The sequence below is a fragment of the Carlito syrichta genome, unplaced genomic scaffold, assembly GCF_000164805.1.
Source record: "Carlito syrichta isolate Samal-C Ts95f unplaced genomic scaffold, Tarsius_syrichta-2.0.1 Scaffold309652, whole genome shotgun sequence".
NCBI lineage: Eukaryota > Metazoa > Chordata > Mammalia > Primates > Tarsiidae > Carlito > Carlito syrichta.
The window spans coordinates 395,813-417,078 of NW_007253748.1; positions in this window are offsets into that span (position 1 = coordinate 395,813).

Below are 21,266 nucleotides of genomic sequence, written 5' to 3' on the forward strand. Positions count from 1 at the left end.
CCAATTGGTCAATGAAGAAATTAAGAAGTATATTTAAAAATGTTTAGAACCAAATGAAAATAAAACAAAACATACCAGAACCTACAGAATAAAACAAAAGCAATACCAAGAGGAAAATTTATAACATAAACACATTCCTCACCCAAAAAGAGAAAGTCTTCAAACAAATAAGCTAATAATGTACCTAAAGGGATTAGGAAAGCAAGAACAAACTAAACCTAAAAGAAGTAGATGGAAAGAAATAATAAAGATCAGACCAGAAATAAAATGAGACTAAAAAAGCAATATGAAAGATCAACAAAATAAAAACAAATAAACAAAATCAACAAAACTTTAGCTAGATTAACTAAGAATGAAAGAGGGAAAACCCAAAAAAATAAAATCAGAGCCAAAAAAGGAAACATTTCAACTCATACCATGGAAATACAAATAAACATTAGAGACTTCTACAAACAACTATACACCATGAATTGGAAAGCCTAGAAGAAATGGGTAAATTTCTGGACACATAAACCTAACAAGATTGAACCACAAACAAATAGAAAAACTCAACAAACCAATAGTGAGTAATGAGATTGAAGCCATAATAAAATGTCTATCATCACAGAAAAGCCTCAGACCTATGATTTCACTTTTGAATTTTGCCAAATAGTTAAAGAACTAACACCAATTTACTCAAACTATTTAAAAAAAAATTGAAGAGAGTGGAATACTTCCTAACTCATTCTACAAGACTGGTATTACCCTGATCCCAAAACCAGACAAGGACAAAACAAAAAAAAGAAAATGACAAGCCAATATCCTTAATGAACACAGATGCAAAAATCCTTAGCAAAATACTAGCAAACTAAATTTAACAACACATTAAAAAGATAACTCAGCTAGACATGGTGACTCACACCTGTACTTACAGTAATTTGGGAGACCCAGGCAGGAGGATTGCTTGCACCTAGGAGTTCAAGACCAGCCTAGGCAACATAGTGAAACCTCATCTTTACAAAAATAAAATAAATAAGAAAATGAAAAAAATTAGCCAGACGTGGTGGTCCAGAAGGTCAAGGCAGCAGTGTGCTGTGGTTGTACTGAGAGGACTGTAATAGAGTATACCATAGACTTAGGTTAAGAGCATGCTATAACCCAATAAATATGTAATCGGCTCGTGGACAATAGCACAGCCATTTTGGTTTTCTGTATTAAAACATAAGCTGTAACTGTTTAAAGTTTCAGTTATGGAAAAAACTGCAAAGCTCCAGTTACAAGCTTCAACCCCTTCCCTTGTCTCACTTTCCCCTTAGCAACAACCAATCAGGTGCCAGGGAGAAATCACCTAAGTTTCCAGATGTCTCTGCAACTTCCCTAGCTAGTGGGCCAAGGTCAGCCCGAGTCAGGCTAGCCAATCTCCCACGATTAAGCTGACCACCAGAGGTTACTACCCAATTAAATGGTAACAAGACTGGAAAGCCCCCCCAAACTCCTCCTCCCTTTGTGTAAAAGCATAAAAGGCATCTGCTTAAGGAAGTCAGGGCCTCTGGGTGTACTCCGCTGCATCGGTTGTCAACAGAGGTCCAGGTTCGAGCTTGCAAATAAAAACCCTCTTGAACTTTCATCGGAATTGGCTCTTGGTGGTCTCTCGGATTGAACTTTCGGCCACTACAGTACCACTGCACTCTAGCCAGGGAAATGGAGTAAGACCCTGATTTTAAAGAGAGAGAGAGAGAGAGAGAGAGAGAAAGAGAGAGAGAGAGTAAGAAAAGAGAGAGAGAGAGAGAGAGAGAGAGAGAGGGAAAATTTCCAGAGATCAAAATATGCAAATCAATATATTGATACATCATGTCAGCAGAATCAAAACAAAAAACCTTATGATACTTTTAATAGATTCTGAAAAAAATCATTCAATAAAATTCAACATCCATCAAGATAAAAACTCTTAACAAATTAGGTATAGAAGAAAAATACATGAACACAATAAAGATCTTGGCAACAGCTAATATCATGCTAAATGGGGATAAGTCAAAAGTCTTTGCACTAACATCTAACACAAGACAAACACAAAACTAGAAAAATGGGATTACATTAAGCCGAAGTGTTTCTGTGTAGCAAATAAAGCAATCAACAAAGGGGACAACCTACAGAATGGGAGAAAATATTTGCAAACTCTCCATCCAACAAGAAATTAATAACCAGATTATATAAGAAACTCAAACAACTCAATAACAAAAAAAAAATCAGATTTTTAAAATGAGCAAAAGACCATAATAGACATTTTTCAAAAGATGTTATACAAATTACTAAAACATACAAGGGGAAAAAAAGCACATTAAAAAAAAAAAAGTTCAACATCACTAATCTTAGAAATGCAAATAAAATCACATCGTGATGTCATTTCATGTTAGTTAGAATGACTATCGAAAAGATAAAAAAATGCTGATGAAGATGCAAAAAAGGAGTGTGCTTATACATTATTGGTGGAAATGTAAAGTAGTACAGCCATTATGAAGAACAGTATGGCAGTTTCTCAGAAAACTAAAAATAGAACTATTATATGATCAGGTAATCACACTGTTGGGCGTATATCCAAAGAAGAACATCAGTATGTGGAAGAGATATCTGCACTCACATGATTTTTGCAGATTATTTACAATAGCTAAGATATGGAATCAACCATCATTAATAGATGAATGGGTATAGAATATATGGTCTGTATACACACAATGGAATATTATTCAGCCATAAAACTGTATGAAATCCTTTCATTTGCAGCAACATGGATAAAACTGAAGGCCAATATGTTAAGTGAAATAAGTCAGGTACAGAGACAGATATCGGATGTTCTGACTCATATATGGGAGCAAAAAAGTGAATCTCATGGGAGGTAGAGTGTTGAATGGTGTTTACCAGAAGTGGAGATGGAAAGGAGGAAGGGGTGAGAAGAGAAGTTAGTTAAGGGATGCAAAACTACAGATGGACAGAAGGAATAAATTCTTGTATTTGATAGTGTAGTAAAGAAATTAGAGTAGATAATAATTTATTGGATATTTAAAAATAGCTAAAAGAGAAGAAGGGTTATGCTCCCAACTCACAAAAAAAGATGTTTGAGGTAATGAATATCCCAATTGCCATGTTTTAATCATTACACATTGTATATAGGTATCAAAATATCACATATATCCCCAAAACATGCACAGCTATTATATATCAATAAAAAATAATTACTTTAGAAACATCCTGGCTTTTGTAAACATAGAGTAGTGTGTACTTAGCAATTTTAATACTTCCCTAACAACATGGAATTATTTTCATTTATTTTAAACACTTTCATATGGAAAGCATTATATCATTGGAATCCCTCATATGTTATTTCTGTGATTATAAAGTGAACTAAGAACCCAAGGTGAATAGTAATTTGAAGAGATTGAAATAGAAACCATCAGATGTTCCACCCTAAACCACAACCTGTTTTTTATCCAAATGAACCTAAACCCAGTTAACATAGAATCAAATATACATTTCCCAAGACTCATAATAATAACACAGAAACCTCAATTAATTGGGCACATTCAGTTCAAGTTATTTTTTATTCTTTCTAGTTCCAGATCTAATCACCAGTCTAATCTGGTAATACCAATGTTTTGTTAGCTATTTGTTTATGAACTTAACACATTTTTATTGAGCCAAGAAGTCTTCCAAGTTCTAAAGATTTGGCTGTGCATAAGATAGTTAGAAGTTCCCTTTTTCATAGAGCTCACAAAAGAGATAGATACTTAACAAGTAAATAAATAAACTACATCATGATTTGTAACTATGAAGAAATCAACAGGATGATATATCAGTATGAGTAAGCAGTGGAGTGGGTGTAATGGATAAGGTGGTCTAGGAAACAACTCTAAAAAATGAGCTATTGGAGCTAAAATTTGAATGATAAGAAGGAGTCATCCATGTAATGATCTGAGGAAAAAAATATCCCAGTAGTAGGAAAGACAAGAATAAAAGAAAAGGAAATCAAAGGAAACAGACAAACAACATGAAATGTGGTTGGATTCAGTAACTACCTCTTAGTTAGCAAACACTGCGAGGGCATGACCAAATGTATTTATTTGGCTGCAGCAATCTGTGTTTATGTCTATTACCCAAGCGTGAGCCTCATAGCTCTTCCATTCACTCTTTAAATGTCCTGGTTTCACAAAGAAATGATATGGTCACTCTGATTATACATATTAGATAATTGTATCTACTCATAAGACAATATTGGAAATTATGAATATAAATTTTACTATTCTGATTAAATTCAGAAAGCTGGTTTTCTTCATTACAATCTATTTTCTTAGGAAAGGTCTTTGAATTTAAAACAATCTATTTTACTTATTGTTTTCTGTAATCCTTATACTCTTGTCTGATAATTTTCTAGCAATACACTGAAAAGCTACAAAAAAATTGAATTTTAGAAAATCAAAACACTAAAAAGATGCCTCCAATTATGATGTTTCTTTAATTATAATTACATTCCTTCTCATCTTTATTATGTACTCATTAGCAGAACTATGAAGATACAAATCATTGATTAGACTTTACCACATCCATGAGATCATTTCTCAGTTTTCTATAGTCAGAAGTTGTGCATGATCTTATGCCATTGTAAAGGCTGACAGAACAGATGCTCCAAGACTGGACATGGAAACCAACAGTTCAAGAGTAGAATGTCCAGCACCAGTGTGCCAAAGAAGTATTCTTTCACTTTTCAAGTTTTTTAAAGCCATGCATGTTGGAAGAGCATTGTAAAATATACATTTTGAAAGAGAGAGAGAGAGACAGGGAGAGGGAAGGTGGGCAATTTCTATTAGAATATTCGACTCCAGGTACTATAAAAAGTAAATAACACTAAATGTTTTTATGTTTAAAACCTCAAGAATGCCAGGCATAGTGGCTCACACCTGTAATCCCAGTACTTAGAAAGAACAAGGCATGAAGATTGCTTTTGCCTAGGAGTTCGAGATCAGCTTAGGTGACATAGCGAGACCTTGTCTCTACAAAAATAAAAATAAAAAAAAATTAGCCAGGCATGGTGGCATTTCCTGTACCCCATAACAATACGTATCTATTGGGCACATAGATGAAGATCTTTGGAATATACTAGGAAAAACATTAGTATTTTCACATTTGAGGATTATCTAATTCTTATTTCTAAAATTAAGTTCCCGGTTCCCATTAATTAACATCTGGTACTATCTGTGATTATTAGGCTGTGAGTGGTACAGAAATATTTGTATGACCCGTGTTATCTAAGCATTCCACTGTAAGTTTACTTTCTTGGAAATAAAAACACTAAAATAATGTACATCATCTGCAATTACTGTGTTGCCCACTTGGAAATGTGCATACTAAAAGTGTTAATGGTACACCAAAAACGAAATATGTGTTCTGAATGTGACAACTTTAATGGCCATTGTCATTCTGCCAGGATGGTTTGATAGATTAGAATTTCTGATATGATTTAATGCTTATCTATTAACCAAATTAAATTCTGAATTACTAAATACATTGCTAGAAAAAAGCAATGGGCTAGTCATGCTAAATATAGTACTCCCAATACTCCTAATCATGCCTAGACCTGGCATATTACTTAACACTAGAAACAATAAATACCAGTATTTTTCTACTGCTTTAATGATTCACTTAAAAACGTGTTGCAGTGGCTCATGCGTATAATCCCAGCACTTTGGAAGGTCAAGATGAGAGAATTGCTGAGCCTGCAGGTTTGAGACCAGCCTGGGCAACTTGGCAAGACCTCATCACAATAAATAAGAAGATTAGCTGGGTGTGGTGACATGTGCCTGCAGTTCCAGTTTCTTGGAAAGCTGAGCCCAGCAGATCGAGGCTGTGGTGGCTGTGAGCATGCCACTGCACTCCAGCCTGGGCAACAGAGTGAGACTCCAACAAAAACAAACAAAAAATTGTTAATGTAGCTGTAGGACTCAAAGAGATTTTTCTGAAGTTAAAATGATACTTGGCTAGAGTAATCTAGGTTCAGGCCAAAATTCTACATGTGCTCTTCCAGGCTCAACCACAAGCAGGTACAAGTTTTTGTTAGACAGGCCTTGGAAGGGGAAATTGCCCTCCACACACCACTGCCAGTGCACTATTTTCTAGAGAGAGTTAAAGTCAAGAACACAGCACTCCCTTCCACCCTCACTCCCAACCCAAACCCCAGCTCACTCACTCTCTCCTACCACTTATCTGCATTCCTAGCCCAGTTTCCCTTATTTGATGGCTTCCTTATTGAAGGCCAATATGGAAGTGTCCACATTAGAAGTATCAACGGTACACCAAAAATGAAATATGTGTTCTGGATGTGTCAACTTCTAGTGGCTATTGTTATTCTACCAGAATGGTTGGAGATGATGTTATCCACTTTGACTTGATACTTTTCCACTCCTAATCCTTCTTCCTCCCTCTCCCCTGGCCCACAGGTTTACCAAAAGGAAAGAAACTTTTGCTTGGACCTCCTCTGCAGTGAGATGATTCCCCCCATCTGTCCGGCATCCACTTGACTTTCACCCTGTACAGTCTTCATGGGAAAAATCAAACACCAGGAAGCTGGGTTTGTCTTCTTGCCTTTTGTTTCCACTGTCGCCGTAAGTGAATGAAGACTTGATTGTAACTTTTAGTTTGATTCATTGTCCTAATTGACTACCTGGATATCTGATTGCACAACAGTCACTAAAATGGTTTTTGGACACAGAATTTACCCTGAACATTGTACATGAGAAGAGGCTGCCAGCATTCCTTCTCCAAGAATTAGAAGGGGATTTTCACCACATTGCCATCATGGCACATGTTACTTGTTGCTATGAATAGAAATTGACAAATATTAAGCATATAAGAATTTCAGCACAAACCAGATTTTCTCAGAAGCATCTATTAACCATTCAGCCTAACAAAATGCAAACAATTATGTAATTAATTAAGGAAATCCTTATCTTTCTAAGCCTGTTCAGATCATATCATCTAGTCTCCTCCACATTCAATTTTTATGACATTTCTAAGCAATAGGTGAAGATAATCTGGCCCTTTCATGCTATTTTGTTATATTTTCCTCATATTTCATCCATCACATGTGCTACTATTTGCCTTAGAATTTACTTATCTGTGCACATCTCTGTCTCTAATAATTGCAATCTCTTAGAATACAACTTTGCATTCATTATGCCTCTGAACTATTGTCACTCACACTATGTTTTGATTGTCATAAGCATTCAATAAATATTTGTTAAGCTAAAAGGTTAATTTTAATTTGAAACTTGTAAGATAAATTTATCAATGTATAGCTTCAAAGGCAAGCCCTGTCCAGGAAGCTTCTTCTGGTGAGTAACTATTTGGGACTTTTAAAAAAAATTATATTTTTTTATTTTGAGATTAATTATAGATTCACACACAGTTATAAGAAATAATACAGAGATGTCCCATGAACACTTCATCCAGTTTTCACAAGGGTATCACCTGCAAAACAGTAGTACAACTTCTCAACCAGGATCTTGATATGATACACAAGTATTCCTTCCCCCGGGAATTCTTCCTGTTGCTGTTTGATAGCCACACCCATCCCCTCCTAACACCTCTCTATCCCTGGCAACCAGCAATCTATCAACATTTCTATACGTTTGTCAGTTCGAAAAGTTATATACATGGAATTGTATGGACTATAACATTTTGAGATTTTTTTTTCACTCAGTATAGTTATTTTAAGATTTATCCAGGTTCTGTGTTTTGATAGTTTGTTCCTTTTTGCTGAATAGTATTCTGCAGCCTGGATTAGCCAGTTTCTTTAACCATTCACCTGTTGAAGACATCTGGGTTATTCCAGTTTGGGGATATTATAAACTGCTATATGTGTGCAGGTTTGGGTATGCACATGTCTTCATTTCTCTGGGATAAATGCCAGGAGTACAATTGTTGGATGATATGGTAGTTGTTTAATTTATTAAGAAACTGCCAAATTGTTTTGCAAAAAATCTTCACCATTTTGTATTCCCACTAGCAAGTAAAAATGATCTAATTTCTCCACATCCTTGCCAGTATTAATTGATGTCACTTTGTATTATTATTTTAACCGTTCTGAGAGGTATTCGTGATATCTCACTGTGGTTTTAATTTATATTTTCCTAATGATTAATACTGTCTTATGTCTTTATTTGACATTTTATACGCTCTTTGGTAAAATTTCTTTTCATGTATGTTGTCAATTTTCTAATTGAAGTGATTTTTTTCTTTTGATGTTTGAGATAATTTTTTATGTATTATAGATACCAGTCCTTTGTCAAATATATGTTTTGCAAATATTTTCTTCCAATAAGTGGCTTTTCGTTTCATCCTCTTCACAGATCTTTGCATAGAAAGTACTTTTAATTTTGATGAAGTTCAATTTATCATTTTTCCTATTAGAGATTGTGTTTTGGTGTCAAGTCTAAGAACTTTTAACCTAGCCCTAATTTTTCTATTTTATTTATTTACAATCTTATAGTTCACATTTAAGTCCATGACCTGTTTTGAATTAATTTATTGCATAAGGTGTAAGCCTTAGATTGAGGTTTTTGCTTTTTTTGTTGTTTCATTCAATTTTTTGTTTTGTTTTTCAGTTTTTACCCACACCTATAGATGTCTAATTTGCTTCAGCACCTTTTTTTGAAATGCAGTCTTTTCCTCAATGGATGGTTTTTGCACTGTTATCAAAGGTCAGTTGGGGATTTCAGAAGGAAAACAATCAAACCTTTTTTTGTTTTCCCTCTCTACTCTCACACAACACTCAACTCAACACATTTGATGCAAGATGAAGGTGGAAAAATTCCTCACACAACAAGAAACTCTCCATGGGACATCAGCTAATTGTTCTATAATTCTGACACCATATACCTGGAGATAGCGTCAGTTCCCCAGGTGGAGAGCTCAGTGCCACAAGAATGCCCCCCCTTCACTTTCAAAGTCAATCACAACCTCCTGCTTGAGTTTGATTATTTTGCCAGAATGGCAAACAGAACTCAGGAAAACTAGCTTATATATACCATTTAACTATAAAGGATATTTCAAAGGATACAGACCAAGAGGGCAAGGTATAGGGGAAGTTGTACAAAGCTTCTATGCTCTCCCTTGGCATGCCACTCATCAGAAAACTCCACATATTCAGCTATTTGAAAGCTCTTTGAACCATATCCTTTGGGCCTTTTTTTTTTTTTTTTTTTTGAGTCGGAGTCTTACTCTGGCTGGAGTCACCCAAGCTGGAGTACAGTGACATGCTCATAGCCACTGCAACCTTGACCTGCTGGACTCAGGTGAGCCTTCTGCCTCAGACTTTCAAGTAGCTGGAACTATAGGCACATGCCACCATGTCTGGCTAACTTTTTTGATTTATTGTAGAGTTGAGGTCTATCCAAGTTGCCCAGGTTGGTCTCGAACCTCCCTCAGGTTCAGGCAATTCTCTTGCCTCTGCCTCCCAAAGTGCTGGGATGAAAGGTGTAAGCTCCCGTGCCCGGCTCCTTTGGACCTTTTATGGAGACTTTATTGGATAGACATGATTGACAATCATGTAGAAATGTTACTGGACAAAAAAGGCTATGATCTAACACTAATAGACTGAGTAGAGAAACAGAGTCCTCTCTGTTCAGATTCTCCTTGACCCTTCTGTGCAACATTTCTTCCTCCAGAACGTGGGATAGGACCCCTTCTAAAATGAAGGTTATATGACTCACAATCAGATTAGAGTCCTGCCTTGGGCTGGTGAAAGGAGGGCAGAAGGCCAGAGAGAGTGAAATTCTGTTTCCTAAGACCTAAGGCACCCAACACTATAACAAAAGACTATAAAAAAGGCTATTGGAGTTATAAGCCAGGAATTTTGAATGAATATATATATTCACTTATATGCTTATTCATATATATATCATATATGCATACATATATTCGTATGTATACATATATTCATATATATTCATACATATATTCATATGTACTCATACATTCATATATATTCATATATATATTCATATATACATTTATATATCTCACAGGGTTATATGGTAAGCCCCCTAAATATGAAACTTCAAGTTGCAGACACTTTCAAAGATACCAACATGTGTTCACATGTCCAATCATGTAAGTTAGTTCACGTGTCTGGCCATTCAAAATGCAATCCAGTGCTACTATGTCATCTATGATGGAAAAAAAGAGATACTACTCAGAAATCACTGAATCATTTTTTCCAGAGGATGATAGAATTAAGTCCAGCAAGGAACCAGAACATTTGTCACCAACGTCAGGCCTCAGTGAAATTGTAGCTTTCCTTCTCTCTCCTATTGCTGGCAATCTTTCAGCTCTACCATCTCCCACCTTCTCTCCTTCCTCCAGTAATTCTTGCCTGTTCACATGATGCCAGCCCCTGTATGCCAGTTGTTATACTGTACATGTTTTTTATGCATTATTTCTGTGAAAAATATTATAAACCTATTATGGTACAGTTCTATATAGCTAATTGTGTTAGTTGGGTATCTAGGCTAAGTTTGTTGGACTTACGAACGAATTGGACTTACAAGCATGCTCTCAGAATGGAACTCGTACTGCTTTAGCTGTCACACAAATTGTAATATATTGTTTTGAATTTTTTTCAATTACATGTATTGTTTGTCTTCCTTAAACTTCTTCTTTGGCCTATAGATTATTTAAGAGTGTTTGTCTTTCTAAGTGTTTGGAGATTTTTCTTTTATCTTTCTGTTATTGATTCCTGGTTTGATTCCATTATGGTCAGAGAACACATGTCATATGATTTCAATTCTTTTACATGTGTTAAGATCTATTTCATAGTCCAGATATTTCTGGGTGTCAATGTCTTCTGCTCCAAGTCTGAGATAAGAAAGGCAAAAACAAAACCAAGGACATTCACTACTATGCTGTTCTTCAGGTCCTGAGGTACCTAGACCATTTGTCTTTTTCTACTCCAATTTCTCAGGAGTAGAAAGTGAAGTCATGTTTTTATCCACTGTTGCTGCTCATTTTCTTTCTTTTTTATATGCTAATGACATATTATGAATACTACTGAAAATGATTAAGAAATAGAAGCATTTGTGAAATCATCATATCAGTAATTTTAAGGATCTGCGTTAGACTGAGCAAAAGGTGAAGAAAATAGAATTAGACTGATCACTTTTCTCCCAACTTCCCTGATTCCTCTATTGCCTCTCATCATCTCTGGAACTTTCACCAACTCTTCAATTCTCCTCCAAACATTTTTTTTTTTTTTTTGAGTCAAAGTCTCACTCTGTAACCTAAGCTGGAGAGCAGTGGTATGATCAACCTGCTGGGTTCAGGAGATCCTTCTGCCTGAGTCTTCAAAGTAGCTGGAACCACAGGAATATGCCACCATGCCTGGCTAATGTTTTTATTTATTGTAGAGAAGAGGTCTCGTCAAGTTGCCCAGGCTAGTCTCAAACGCTTGGGTTCAAGCCATCCTCCTGCCTGGGCCTCCCAAAGTGCTGGGATTAAAGGCATGAGCCATCACATTCAGCCCCAAATATTTTTATAATTGGCATTTGGCTAGCTATTTGGTGGTAGTGGCAGAGGTGGTAGTTGAGATAGGGATAAAATATGTGTGTGTGTTAGCTTATACTACTTAATGAATTCCTACATACATTTCATATGTATTAGTAAATAACTAATTGAAAAAATTTGAACCAAACCAAATCATTTAAAAAATGAGCTAACAAAAAATTATAGGTTAAAAACTTCTACAAATACAAGTGATTGAAAAAAATCATAGGAAGAAATGCAGACACATGTTACTAGTATTAAAATTATCTTTGCTTGAGTAAAAGAAGCATTCAGCATTAAAAACAAATGCTCGCTGGGCTCGGCGGCTCAGCGCCTTTGGGAGGCTGAGGTGAGTGGATTGCCTGAGCCCGCGGGTTTGAGACCCGCCTGGGCAGCAAGACCTCACCTCTACAATAAATAAAAAAATCAGCCGGACATGGTAGCGCACGCCTGTAGTTCCGGCTACTTGGAAGGCTGAGGCGGAAGGATCGCCAGAGCCCAGCAGGTCAAGGCTGCGGTGACCAGGAGCGCCACTGCATTCCAGTCTGGGCGACAGAGTAAGACTCCAACTCAAAAAAAAAAAAAAAAGCTCATTTATGTTTATTATAGTGTATATAAACAATTATAAGATCGTTCCCATTTGAACAGATGATTTACAAAAGAGGAAATGCACAACTAATCATTAAATGATCAAACTCTGTAAAAATTTAAAAATAGAAAAACAATGATTATTCAGACATAAGTCACTAAATATTTCTTGTGCCACATACACATTGTATATCAGATTAGAATTTAAAATTATCGCATTTGATAGAAAGAACTTTTACAACAATGATAGGATAACTTCTTTTAGGACAAAAAATAGCTATCTAGGTTTTCATTGCTGGGGACCACTTACCAGCAGTATGTCTAGGGAAAATAATGTCTGTGTCTTCATTTATAAAAGAAAAACAATAACATATTTCATATGGTTATTGTGAAAATTAAATGGAAAATACATAAAATGAGTTAGCACATTTCCTGGCATGTAGTAACCACTAAATAACTATTGGAGAAACTATTGTTTATAGTTTATTATTTATTATTAAACAAGAATTTTATTGGGCAGTCAGTAGAGGAATGTACATTTGGGTCCTACTAATATCCCTATAATAGATTTGATATCTGTACCTTGGAACATCCCATTTTTATCATGATAATTAGCTTAAAAACATATTCTATAACTAGAAACAAGTCCACACTATTTTGTTCTTATTCAATAATAAGATGAAATAGGCCATGGCAATTTGAAAACTATCCTTTGAAATATGCAGAAAAGTCTAAATTGGGATTACCATAATGTAGTAAGAAGCCTGAATCTGGTGTCCTTTTGTCTGGATTTCCTAGTTTGATGAAGCATAACTACTGACTAAATCATGTGCATTAGAATAATTAGATTATAATATAATGAAGTAAATTGCTGTGAAGCATGAGAGAAGCTGATGACATCACAGTCTCAGAACATCCCCTAGAAGTAAAAAATACTTTGTTCATTCTTATCTGCCACCAGAGAACATTGACAACTCTAATGATATCTGTGTTTCTTTCCATCCAGTGGATTTTGGACAGAGTTGAGTTTTTTGTTTAAATGGTTCATAGTCTCAATTAGGAACAAAATTAGCCACTATCACAGGATGGATGATTCTCTTCACAGAAGACTTCTTTTGAGTATATTTGAATTGCAAATATCAAAACCCCTAAAGAAAATGAAGACAAAATAATAAATAAATAGTGTAAGTTTGCTTAAGAGCAGCAGTAATTTATTATCAGGCAATTAGCCTTTCAATAAGCTCCCATTTCTTAGTTTAGAATATTTTGTTCAATATTGAAAATATAATTATGATAAAGGTTGAAGACAGTGCCGTACTCAAATGTTAACCATTTACAAACAATTTGTCTTTAATGACAGACAGGAGAGTATCTAATTACACTCATCATTTCAAGAAAGACTGACTATTTGACAAACAGCACTTCACTTGATTGACTTTAAAATGCAGCCCTGGATTGTTAAAGGGAAAATAGGATTTTTGGCTGCAGGTAATTAACTTTCTCCTGCTATTTCTTTCTTAGGTCTTAATAAAGGCCCTTTGAAGTCTTCATTACCAAGGGATATTTGTCAAGGCCAAAAAAATAATGCAGTGCCCCAAACTCTTCAAATAGACCTTTTCTCTATCATTATATGTTAAATCTTTGAAATAACTAACGATGGCTTGAAAAGTGCAAAGGGCAAGGCTCAGGGACTGAAATGAGGCAAGTCATCAAGAGGTCTGGAAGAAGACAGCCAACGAAAAGAAAGTCACACCCAACTGGAAGGAAGATAGAGAGGAATAATTTGAAACCTAAATTCTTTCAACAAGCGCTCATTCTTCAGAACTTTTTGAAAAAATGTCAAGAAGAAAAGTATGAAATATAAAGATAAGTCGGAGAAAAATTTGAAAGCATATTTTAAAATACATACATGATAGCAGGAGTTCATTGTTGACTGTGAATGGGTCCATATTTAGTGTCATCTGCCTTGAAATAAGAATAAGGACAAAATCAGTCAGAGTTGGTCTGCTCCATTTGTTTCTGAGATCACTAGATATATTTCTAGCACTTCTTTTTTCCTAAGAGTCTAGCATTTATAGTATCTATTCAAAGAGAACTCACAAGTACAGCATTTCATGAGCTCTTGATAAGCTGTGTGAATCATACGCCATTGTGCCATGGATTTCCTCAAGACCTTTCCTTTATTAAGGTGCATGAACAGCCTGTGAATTACCGATTTGCCTTTGTTGAGTCTCCTCTGTCCAGTTTTTACAGTGTCCTATTTGAGACAAGTTTGCTTAGAGCTGTTAATGAGCTCTCTAATTCTGACACATTTTGGGGTTTCATATTCTTATATCTTTTTCTGAAAATTCAGAAGAGAACTAGCACTAATGAAATACACACTATGCACTGTAATATCATTTTCTCACTTTAACCCCCCAGTATTTGTGAAGATGAAGGAATCATTTTAATAAGTTAATCCCCTACTGATTTCAGTCCCTACTAGTCTAGACTTCGTATTCCATCACTTAAGCCACTCTCCCAATAATGATTTTAACACCCTATGCAAACATTCTTCCACCAAAATCAATAGGTTAAATCCAAATGTTAGAATAATGTAACTTTCTTCTTACTCTAAAGCCTTAGTCTATAGCATATCCCATACTACGGTTTGAATATTTGTCTCCTACAAAATTCATGTTGAAATTCAATCCCCAATGTTAATCTCCATATTAAGAGAGGGGCCTTTAAAAGGTAATTGTATTATGTGAGTTCTGCTCTGATAAATGGATTCGTCATTCATGGATTAATGGATTGAAGGGTTAAAGGATTAGTGGGTTATTATGAGGATGGGACTAGTGGCTTTATAGGAAGTGGATGAGAGACATGAACTAATGTGCTCAGCCTCCTCACCATATAATGTCTTGCCCCAACCTGGACCTCTGTAGAAAGTCCTTATCAGCAAGAAGATCTTCACCAAATACAGGCCCTTGACCTCAGACTTCCCAGTATTCATAACTATAAGAAATACATTTCTGAGTATAATAGACTAAATCCATTCAAGTTGCTGTGAAGTCCATATGTTTGTCCTTCTTTATGGCTGTGTAATATTCCATTGTGTGTATGTACCATATTTTCACAGAAACAAAGAAAAGAGTACCACATGTTCTCACTCATAAGCGGACCCTGAACATTTACCATAGTACTATAAGAAAAGGATTGGCACTAGTGGGATACTGCTGGGGTTGGGGGGAGGGAATACATCAATAAGGGTGGCTGATCTCAAACCAGGGAAAGTGGGGACCAAAGGGAGGCCCAAACTTTACCTCTATGATAATCACTTGTATACCTCATCCTGAATTGTACCCCACATCTTTAAAATGAAAAAATAAATACCAAAAAAAGAGAAAGAAATGCATTTCTTTTCTTTATAAATTACCCAGTATACCCAGTATATATCATTCTGGTATACATAACAGAACATGAACAAATATATACCTTCATAGTCTATTCAAAAGATGCCTTTTAAAACCTGTTGAAGACTATTTCTCTTCTCAACATATAAACATTGTATAGTCTGCCATTCTTAATAAATCTTTGAGTTCCTCTATCCATTATCCAATCTCTCCTTCCCTTAAAAGCCTATACGATGGCTGGGAGGGCAGGGGACGCAACAGAATGCATTTTTTTTTAAAGTTGTGTGTTTCTTCTTACATGTTTAAACTTTAGTCACCTTCTGTACTCTCTGTGATGCAATACCTTTATGGAGACACTTTTTCCACTGCTCGAAACAGTTTCTGAACTCATCAATTTGTATACCTTTTAGTGCTTCTGTTCAGGCTTGATAGGTGTATTACATCAGACAGAGTACTTTGAAGGTGACTGAAATTTAAACATGTAAGAAGAAATATACATGTTTTAATAAATAAATTATGGGTTTGGGGGGTACTCTCTCATGTATATATTTAACACATTGGAGTGGAAGTAAAATTTCTTCACTCTGTTAGAAAAATTCAGCTCGTATGCTAGTAATAAAAAGTTTTGTACATTTTATACCATGGAGGCTGCACCTTTATTCACTGAATATTCATTCATTCAGCAACTTTTTTTGGTGGACATAATACTAGATTCTGAGCAATAAAAATGAATTAGATCTAGTTCTTACATATAAAGAGATATATAAACAAATACTTAAAATACCATGTTTAAGTGTGATACTAGTGGTATCACGAGAGTGCTCTGGGAGCACAGACCGGGTATGATTAATTCAGTCTGTGGAACCAGGTAAGGCATTACAAAGATAATTTAATGGAAGTCTAAGAGTTAAGCAGGCTCAAAGATCAGAAGAGACATTCCAGATACAAATCTATTCAATGCACATATATTGGGCATCTGCTGTATACTAAACTTAAGAACTAGGTTCTGGCATATAAATATCATTTGTGTTAGTTACCGGGGATACAGATATTAAATACTCCTATCGTGACGGAATATTAATTTAGTGAGGAAAACAGAAAAGTAAACAGATCATCAGAATGCATTGTGCACTATGATGAAGGTATAAAAAAAGCAGAGAAAGAGAAATAATTAGACTAGAATGTCACATTGACATGGCAATATTATGAAGACTGTTATTTAAAAGAATGAATGATTATATATTTTGCTGAAATAAGAAAAAAAATGACTCCTGTAGAGCATCTTACTATAGAATAAGGAATACTTCAGATAGTATCAATCATTTTTTTCATTGTAAATTCAGATTTTCATGCATCCATATCCATATGCCCTTTACTGAGTGTTGTTTGGATATTGTGCTTTTCGTCACCATTCATAAATTAGCCACGCAAGTTCTAAAACAAACATGATTAAAAAACAAGTAAATAAAGAAGACCGAGTTTCTCTCTCTCTCTTATGCATCAAACTGTGAAAAAATAGAAAGGGAAAGAAAGTAACAAATCAAAAGTTATTTGATAACATGAACTTGAATTTAAAGTTCTTCTATGCATTTGAAATAATATAGTCTTCCTTTGAATCACTGGGTTCTGTAATTTGAAATGATTTGAGGAAAATCCTACTTTGTACCAGAGACCACAGTTTTAAATTTTTCTCATGATTTTTTGTTTGTTTCAAGAGTGCCTTAGAAAGAAATTTATATGACTGAATATATGTGAAAATTATAATAAATTTATGCATATATGTTTAAACTTTATAAATAAATATGTATATGTATGTATGTACGTAATTTCATAATATTTTGGTCTCTAGACATCAACTAAAAAATTGACAGAATAAATTTTGCTAAAAGCATAAAACCCTGTGAGGGAGAAAAACTTTTCCTCTGCCCAACTGGGTTCTTTAATTAGGGGACTGTGAGTTAAACTGACAAAAGGCAGATTAGCAAGAGCAAGATTCTAATCTTGTATGTATATAAGGGAGTTCACAAACAAATGTGACACAAAAAGAGCAATTGGAATTTGGAGCTTATAAACCATCTTAATAGGTGAAGGGCAGGGGGAGAAGGGCATTTAATGGGAAAGAAATAACTTCATAGAAGGTAGAGAGGGCAAAGAAAGAACACACTTATGGAAAACCAAAGGAGTTTTGGAAAGATAAATGGGCCTTTAGGAGAACAGATGGACAATATGATAATTTCGAAACAGTGTCTGTTTCGGTGTGGTGCTGACTGATGATAAGAGTCAGTCTTCCCTGGTTGCGCTTTGTAAGGGGATTTATGACAATTGAATCTTGTGAGTTCTTTTGAGAGGTTCTGCTTTTAGACAGATAAGAAATTTCAGGAACTTACATAACCTTCAGCTCAAAATAATCTTTATGCCACAGTGAAGTATTCTATGCCCCTTTAATCCAGAGAACAGACAGATGGACAGAGGGTTTATCAGAAAACTGGAGACAATAGGACCCTCACTGGGTGCCGAACACCCTACAGCTAAGGCAATAATCTAATATTTTGTGATCTCACTTTGTAACTGGGTGGCTACAATGGAGTGTTTATGGATAGGTAGGTTTCACCTCCAAGTTTTAATTTCAGGGAAAATGGATGGGCTAGCAATGTCTGTTCTTACCCCTCTCCTCTATTTCTCTTTGCCTTTCAGAGGAAGAATAAAAACAGCTTAGCAAAAACCCTCTTTGTGTGAGTTATTTTCTAATGAACTTTGTGGTGTATAAAGAAAATCTGCAACAGATAAAAAAAAAGTCAAGGAACTTTAATTAGGACTTTGAAATCTAAGCATAACAATATAGCCCTGCATGTGCATGTGATTAGAAACTCAGGGAGCATGCAGGGTGTTAGCAGTGAGTCAATGAATATAAGGTCAGAAAGAGAAACGTAATACAAGGTACTCACTGAAGACAACAGCAACTGTCTGTCCTGGGGATGGAGGAACCTTCAGACAGTGCCTAGGGAGTCTGCTGTGGGGGTGGGGAGTATGGCAAGTAAAGGGTGTCTGCACAATCAGATCGTGACCTTTTTCAAAGGCTGATTATGATACCACTACCATCAAACATTCTTTTATATTATCCACACTAAACATATGTGATGCAAATTGTAGCCTGAATGGTTTTTATCTATAACAATATTAAAAATGCATTTCTCTTTCTTTCATGGACCAATGATGTCTTGCTCTCTATATTGCTGCCACAAATTCTGTGGTTGTGGCTTCTTTTCTATTTTTTACTCACTTTTATATACAGATGAGAGACTTTAAAGGCATTCTCATTTGCCGAATATAAAAACTGAAGTGCCATTGAAATCCTTAGAAGAGCAAACTATGTCTCACACATCATTGCTTTCCACATTGTAATTACTAGACTTGAACTTAACAAAGGCTTCCTTAGAAACCAAGGACAACATCCTACCTTTTTGAAAGAATCTGTTAAACAAAACCAAACCCGTGAGATTTGAGGTGGGGGGGAGGAAAGAAAAAAAAGAAGAAATAGCTGACCTGTTTTTAGCATGCTAAACTAAAGCACTGATTTCATCTATTAGTAGATTCCAAACAATGGCAATAACACAAAGACTTAATCCAAATGAGAAGGTGATTTGAGTTAAACAGTTGGTATGCCTCACAGTCTTTCATTCGTTCATTAATTATTATTCAGTTTAAACACATTTCTAGCATGCAAAACATGAAAAATATATTTTATGCATATGTGTGTGTATGTATATATATATATATATATACATATATATGTATATATATGTGTGTGTGTGTGGTAGGAGCCAACACAAGTGCACACACACACACACACACACACACACACACACACATACACACACAATAAAGTCACATTAAAGTAAATCTAAAAAGTATATATTAAAGACTTTTTCAGATGCTAATGCGGGCTTTCAGGTTCCAAGTGGCAACAAAGGAAATATGATCTGTTATAAGATGTACAGGGGGAGCTTCCAGTAAGATGGCGATGGGGCAACCTGGTCTGTGAAACCCTCTGCAAAGGAGAACTGCAGTGGGTCTCTGGCTCTCGCCCCGGGGGCTGCAGACTCCAAAATCACAGCCTGCTCTTCATATGGAGCTTGGCCATTTTCACTGCTGGGACATTGCATCGGACTGGACAGCCACCACAGTGCAGACGCTGCCGCCGCCACAGCCACCGCAGCCACAGCCACTGCCAGTAGCATATGGCACCACCCAGGCCAGAGGCGATCCACGACTTCAGTCCTTGAAGCCCCTTCAGGTAGATCTGCTGGGATTGCTGCCACCTCTCCTGCGACCGAGATGTCCTGCCTGCTGTGAGTCCCCTGCCTGTGCCCTGAGACAGGCATCCAGCTCCAGTCTCTGTCAGTTCCTGTCCGACCCCACCCCCTCTGGGGTGAGCCTCTGAGATAGCACCACCTGCTGGCGATTCAAGGTAACAACACCAAAATGGGAGAAACAAGCTTGAAAAAGACATAGGCCAGAGTGGTGAATGGAGGGTGATCTGAACTGAACTGTCCTTCACAGCAGACCAGGGGCAACTGACCCTAACTGCAAACTAATTTCCCTGCTTGAAAAGAAAGCTAAAAATCAGAACTGCAAGGACATTGGACTTAAACGAAAAGTCTCAGAGTGTGCTTCATTGATTCTGTTAATTTAATGACTTAATTCTATTCCTACTGTATTGTTCTTTTTTTCCCCCCCTCTTCCTTCTCTTCTCTTTTCTTCTCTGTTAACCATATCTTTGTATAGAGGAACAGCACACAAATAAAGTGGTTAGTTAGCTTGTATGTTAGCATCACTATACGTTTTATTTTTGTGTGTGTGTGGGAATTGGTTCATCAGTAGCTGTGGTCTGTTGTTTTTATCTGTTTCAGTGTAGGTCTGTCTCTCCATTTGTTGGCACACGTTTGTTTCCCCCCTTACTCCTCTATCACTCCACCCCCTCTTCAACCCACTGTCTGCTCCATTCTCTTCCCTCTGCTAACCACATTTTATTGCAGGGAGTAAACCTACAGCACCACTGCATGGACAGATTCCAAGGCAGTGGGAAGTGGGTTCCAGATTATCCACACACCTGTCAGCGAATACCAGGACCTGCAGATAGATTTTGAATCACAGCTCCCCCCTTAAGTAAATCTCAAAACTGCAAAAAGGACCACCCCCAACCTACAGTGCAACTCCAGAATTGAACAAAGTAAGAGGGCATACATAAAGAAGAGGAGATTGAACAAACAGAAGTAAAACTAATCCCTTTACCCCTGAATAACAGAATTAAAGAAGACGGTGATGTGGAGGGAAGGAAAAAGTAGGGAGGGGGAAAAACCACACAAATAAAGAAAAACCAAAAGAATACAGGTCTCACACAGACCCCTGGGAGATCAGACACTGAGAAAACAGATTCTGGAACACAAATATTGAAGAGCCCCCAGAATGGGTGGTCACATGCAACAGTAATTGGGCTTCCTGAGGCAGAGAGAGAAACAGAAGCCACAGTGGAACAAACATTTCATGAAATCATTCAAGAAAACTTCCCTCATCTCATCAAGGATGAAAAAATGCAAACACAAGAGATTCAGAGAACCCCTGCAAGACAACAAATGAGAAGACCAACTGCCAGACACTTAATAATTCACCTAAACAAAGTAGGTATAAAAGAAAAAACCCTAAAGGCAGCAAGAGAAA